Source organism: Gavia stellata, unplaced genomic scaffold, assembly GCF_030936135.1.
Source record: "Gavia stellata isolate bGavSte3 unplaced genomic scaffold, bGavSte3.hap2 HAP2_SCAFFOLD_59, whole genome shotgun sequence".
NCBI classification, from domain to species: Eukaryota; Metazoa; Chordata; class Aves; order Gaviiformes; family Gaviidae; genus Gavia; species Gavia stellata.
This window is the reverse complement of record NW_026776859.1, coordinates 236,571-242,570: the sequence shown is the minus strand read 5'-3', so window position 1 is coordinate 242,570 and position 6,000 is coordinate 236,571. Positions and strand designations below refer to the sequence as shown.

The window sequence follows — 6,000 nt, the reverse complement described above, 5'->3', positions numbered from 1 at the left end:
TTATAACAGCTGTGCAGAAGAACATGGGCAGTTTATAGCTTCAGAAATACTTCCAGTCATCAGTTTCCACAGTGCATCCTTGAACTCCTGGTTCCTCATGCTGTAGATGAGGGGGTTCACTGCTGGAGGCACCACCGAGTACAGCACTGCCACCACCAGATCCAGGGATGGGGAAGAGATGGAAGGGGGCTTCAGGTAGGCAAACATGGCAGTGCTGATAAACAGGGAGACCACAACCAGGTGAGGGAGGCACGTGGAAAAGGCTTTGTGCTATCCCTGCTCAGAGGGGATCCTCATCACGGCCCTGAAGATCTGCACATAGGACAGCACGATGGAAACAAAACACCCAAGGACTAAACAGACACTAACCACAAGAAGCCCAACTTCCCTGAGGTAGGAGTGTGAGCAGGAGAGCTTGAGGATCTGGGGGATTTCACAGAAGAACTGGTCCACAGCATTGCCCTTGCAGAGTGGTAGTGAAAATGTGTTGGCCGTGTGCAGGAGAGAATTGAGAAACCCACTGCCCCAGACAGCTGCTGCCATGTGGACACAAGCTCTGCTGCCCAGGAGGGTCCCGTAGTGCAGGGGTTTGCAGATGGCAACGTAGCGGTCATAGGCCATGACAGACAGAAGGGCACACTCTGCTCCAAGTAAGAAGAAAAGGAGAAAGACCTGTGCAACACATTCTGGGTAGGAGATGGCCCTGGTGTCCCAGAGGGAATTGGCCATGGCTTTGGGGAGAGTGGTGGAGATGGAGCCCAGGTCGAGGAGGGAGAGGTTGAGGAGGAAGAAGTACATGGGGGTGTGGAGGCGGTGGTCACAGGCTACGGCGGTGATGATGAGGCCGTTGCCCAGGAGGGCAGCCAGGTAGATGCCCAGGAAGAGCCAGAAGTGCAAGAGCTGCAGCTCCCGCGTGTCTGCGAATGCCAGGAGGAGGAACTGGGTGGTGGAGCTGCTGTTGGACATCTGTTTCTTGGCATGGGGGCTCTGTCCCAAGAAGGAAAAGAGAGGGAAAATTCAGGACAGACTTCTCTGAGCAAAACCACTCCATTTTTCATGGAAGCCACCCCCCAATTGACATGCATGTCCCTTCTCTGCTTTGTGCCGGCTGAGTGTGCTGTGAGGAGCAGGACCTCTCCTCTACCAAGGAGTCAGCTTGGCTCTGCTGCAGTGGGTACATGGGAGCTGGTTTGTGACAGCTCCGGTGTTCCCAAGGGATGTCAGCTGTAATCCCCCTTTAATGGAAAAGTTCCATATCTGCTCTCACAACTCTGGGATGCAGAAGAGAGGCTTAGCATGTCCTTATAAGGATTTTCTCTGTGTTTTTTATTTTCCGCCATCACGTCTGGTGAGGGTTAATCTGAGGGGTAGAAATCCTCATTTTTTATGACTGGAAGTGTGAAGAGTCTTAAGACAGGACAGGCAAAAGGGCCCAGCTCTCTGTGGCTCAGTGCAGAGTCAGGAGAGCCGCGGTGTCCACCAGCCTTGCTCCCAGCTGCCCAGTGCTTTCACTTCTGCTACCTCAAGGATGACCGCACACACAAATTGCTCATTAAAAAAACCAAAGAGGACTCTGATGAGAGCAGGGGAGTCTGTTTCAAAGGGCAGGTCTGTGACCTCTTCTTTTTCCAGCACAGACATGTAGTTGGGATGCAGAGGGCAGGACGCAGCCCCTCTCAGAGAGAAGCAAGGGACTCTGAGAGGAGAGTGCCGACCCCCAAGGAAAGGCTCAGCACTCCCTAGGATCCCACAGGAGAGCTGGGCCTTTCTGGGGGGCAGCTCGCAAGCCCAGCAGGACTGGCAAAGCAGACAGTCGGGGTCCCCAAGATGGGATGTCGTAAAGAGAGAGTCAGCTCATTGCCCAGCAGACAGTGCCCAGGAGACATCTACAGTGAGGGACCAAAAGCGAGCTGCCGGAACGCAGCCTCCCCCAGTGCGTGTTTGCAGTCTCCTGCCACTCCTGCCCATGGCTCTGGTGCCTGGAGCTGTCCCTGCCGGGAGCTCTTTCTCGGTCCCCACCTCTCCTCCCTGGCAGTGCTCAGGGAGCCCATCCCACCCGCTGTGTGCTCAGCTCTGCCCTGCAGAGCCCTCCCAGCAGCAGGGCACTGCCCAGGGGCATCTCTGTGTGTGCAGGCTCTGAGGGGAACATCGCACCAGCCCTGAGGAGGATGGAAGAGTGATTCTGATGCTCTCTGTGAGCCAAGGAGTGTTGATTCCTGATACTCCCTGGCTTAATCAGCTCGAGGAGTAACAGACTGGGAATTTCAGTGCCTCCTCCTGAAATGAGACATTAATTTCTATGTCCCATTGCCCACCCAGACAACGCAGAGCAGAAGATTAAAAGAACAGGATCCTTCCCTTTCAGGTAGCCCCTGCCTTGATGTGCAGCTTGAAAAGCAGCCTCTGCCAGTGTCCTGGGGGTGATTTGGAGCTGTGAGCAGCCTTGACCCATGCAGCACCCTCTCAACAGCCGAAGCACCCTGCCCTGATGAGGGTCACTCCTTCCACCCACAGCTTCTCCCCACAGCGCTGTGGGGAGCTCCCCGGGCAGGCTGAGTGCTGACCCTGGCAGACAGCAGCGTCCCTGCCCCAGCACACAGCCCCCGGGACACAGGGACCCTGCTCTGAAGGAGAGCCCTGGGCACCCCTGGCTGCACACCCACCTTCACAGCCCTGCAGCCATCCCTGGGAGAAGGCAGCGAACGCGTCCTGTCCTTCTGACGGTGCAGCAGGGAAGCCCTGCTCTGGAGCACTCATCCTCCTCTACACTGGAGAAACAGAGAGTCCGGACAGATCCCGTCAGCTCTCAGATGTGCCAGGTTCAGGAGATCCCTCCAGGAACTGAAGCTGCACTGCCCTGCACCCAGAGACTTACCATGTAGAGAGAGGGCTGTGACGATCTCTCCCCCAGTCAGCTCTCAGCACCCTGCCGCTACCAACTGCCTTTCAGCTCTCTCTGCCTCCCAGGTCTCCCCTCGGTGCCTGCAGGCAGTGCCCCCAGCCCCGCTCCTGGGCAGAGCTGTCTCTCTGCAGCGCTGCCCGCTTGCCATCAGCTCCCTCCCTCCATCCCAGGAGCCCAGCCCAGCTCAGCAGCAGAGGACCAGCCCAAGGCGGCACTTTCTCTGCCCCCTCTGGGCTCCCTCCAGGTGTCCCTGGGGCTCTGGGGGAACCTGCTGTGAAACAGGCTGAAGGGATCACTCATCTTCCCTCCCATAGCTGGGGAGAGGGACTTCTTTCCAGCTGTGACATTTCTCCTTTCAGAGACACACTTAGGCATGAGAATCCCCTTTCCTTGTCCCATCGTTAGACAGGACACCCAGAAACGTACAGGGAGGGATCTCCTCTAACCCTGCTGAGGGAAGGGATTCACTTGGGTCATTCAAGACATCCCATCCTGGGTTTGAAATCCTGGGGCTAGAAGAGGACTCAGCTCCCTCCAGGCACACCACAATCCCCAAGGATGTGGGATTTCTCTTGCCCCTGTTCCCCTGTGCACATAGAATAGGCACCTGCATGTGAGCTGTTTGTCTCAGCTCTCACACTAATTAATGGAGATTGAGGGAGTTGTTCAGGTGGGAACACCTGGTGACATTTGAGGTGACACCAGAGCTTGTCCAAGCTATGTGCAGGTGAGTGCAAGCTCTAATGGAGCAATGCTGAGAGACAAGGCAGCATCTGGGGGCATCGTCTTGGAGCCTAGAGGGGAATTCCTTTGGTAGAGGGAAATGACAGCAGATGTTTACAGTTAGGACAACTAAAACCTTCCCTTTCCCTTATGTCCACAGCACCTACAGAGGTAGTCAGCTGCCCAGATGGAGCCAAGTCCCTCTCCTCTTCTCCATCAGCTGTATTTCCTAGATCTCCACTGACTGCAATGGCAGTTGTCTCATGGACATCCCCCAGTGCTTAACCTGGTTCAGGGCAGCTGCTCAATGGCCACACACAGGCCTGGAGTGCTACACGAGATGCCAGGGCTCTCCAGCACAACGGCCTGTGGCTGGCAGGGACAGCCCAGGACCTATGGGAAAGCCGTTCCCGTTCAGAGGGGATGCGGGACAGACACCCCAGCCAGCGTTGCCGACAGGTTCGCTTCCTTTGTGCAAGCCCAGGTGGCATCTCCGGCAGATTCGGGCTCTGTTGGCCAGCGACTGAATCCCAGCCCTGCAGTGAGGCAAGGTCTGACCCAAGTTCATCCAGCCGATGCAGAGCAGTGCATGAACAGGAAGCCCATCGCACGGGCGGCTCCAATCATTTGGCTGCTCCCAAACTCTCTTGGTGCTTCTTTCAACAAGCCTTTGCTCAGCCCCTTGATGATACAGTCAAGGAAGAGGGGAATGATTGTCACCGTGTTCCTGGATCACAGCCTGTCCAAAGCCAAGGACATTTTCAGCAGCACCTTGTCTTCCTGGAGATCAGCTTCACCTCCACCACAGGCCCTCAGAACCTGCAATCAGGAGAAGGCAGTGGAGAAAGGCTTATTTAAGCAAGCCATGGAAGTCTCCAGATCCATGGCCCCAGGTCTTGTTGGGGACTGTAATGACCCCGACACTCACTGGGAGGGGAGCACAGCAGGATGCAGACTGTGCAGCTGGTGTCTGGGGTCTCTTGGGACCTCTTCTTTGCACAGGTGCCAGGCCAACAAAGGTGATCTTTGCCTGAATCTGGTCCTTGCGAAAGAGGCAGTGCTGATGAGGGATGTGAAAACCAGTGTGAGCCTGGGCTGCAGTGACCGTGAAATAGTGGGGGAAGAGTTTAGCCTCTTCAAGGGATTTTTAATTGTAAGCCCATGGGCAGGAGAGCTCCGTACAGCTGGTCTTTCAGGAAAGCATCTTCAAAGCACAAGGCGTTTCCAGACCGCTAAGCAGGAAAACAACCAGCCATTTCAGGAGAGCAGCTCCGTTAAAGAAGGAACTCATTAAGAAGTTTCATAGAAAAACAGAAGCATTCCGGAGGTGGATGCAAGGACTCAGGGACAAATTTAGAAATGGGGATGGCTTTAGGGAAGCCAAAGCTTCCCTGGTGTGGACCCTTGCAAGAGGTTCGAGGGCATCAAGTGGAGCTGTTAGCCCTTCCAGAAAGAGTTTTAGGAAAAAACAAAGAGAACGTGTGGCCACTGCTGAACTTAGAAAGAGCAGGTGTAGACAGCTCTGAGATACTCTATATCCTCTTTGTCTTAGTCTTCCCCAGCAAGGTCTCCCAAGCCTTTGCGCCTTGAGGCAGGACTCCGGAGGTAAAGAACCAGCAGTGGATGTGGATCAAGTCAGGGGTCACTCGAGCAAGCGCAATCCTTTCTGGTCACTGGGGCTGGAGGGGCGGCATCCCAGGGAGCTGAGCGAGCTGGCCTTTGTCACAGGGAGAAAACTCTCCATCACCTCTGAAAGGTCAGGGAGACTGGGGAACATCCTGATGACTGGCAGCACCTCTGTACATTGTACGCACCTTTCAAAAATGCCCAAGGGATGAGCAGGGGAACAGAAGGCTGTGCCCCCGAGGACGTCCACTCGCGTCCCCTTTCTGGGTGTCTGAAAGGAAGGTGACGGGATTTACCCAGGGAGATTGTGCCTGGCCAGCCTCTTTGCTCTTTCTGAAGAAAGGAGAGGATTGCTGCACGGGGGAGAGCAGTGGTTGTCTTCTACCTGGAGGTCAGCAAAGCTTTCGCCATCATCCCTCACAATATTCAATGTTAGGATATTATGGTCTGCATGGGGGGATAGGTAGATGGGTAAAAACGAGCTGGACAGGTGGGCTCAGAGGTACGTGGTCAATGCGTGGTTCTCTGCCTGCAGGCATCTAGCTAGCAGGGTCCTGCTGGGGTCTACCCGGCAACCTGCCCTGTTTAACGTCTTTTTGATGACCTGGAGGAGCTGAGAGAGGGATTATTCATAACATTTGTAGCAGAGACCACATTGAGGAGAACAGACACTACACTGGAGGGCAGGGTGGCCATCCCAAGGGGCATAGACAGGCTGGAGGGATGGACCAGTAGGAACCTCATGGGGT

General features: G+C 55.3%; 1 pseudogene; it reads right to left on the bottom strand.

Moving 5' to 3' along the window:
• LOC132321341 (olfactory receptor 14J1-like) lies at positions 1-966 on the bottom strand (annotated as a pseudogene).
• Positions 967-6,000: the final 5,034 nt, after the last annotated feature.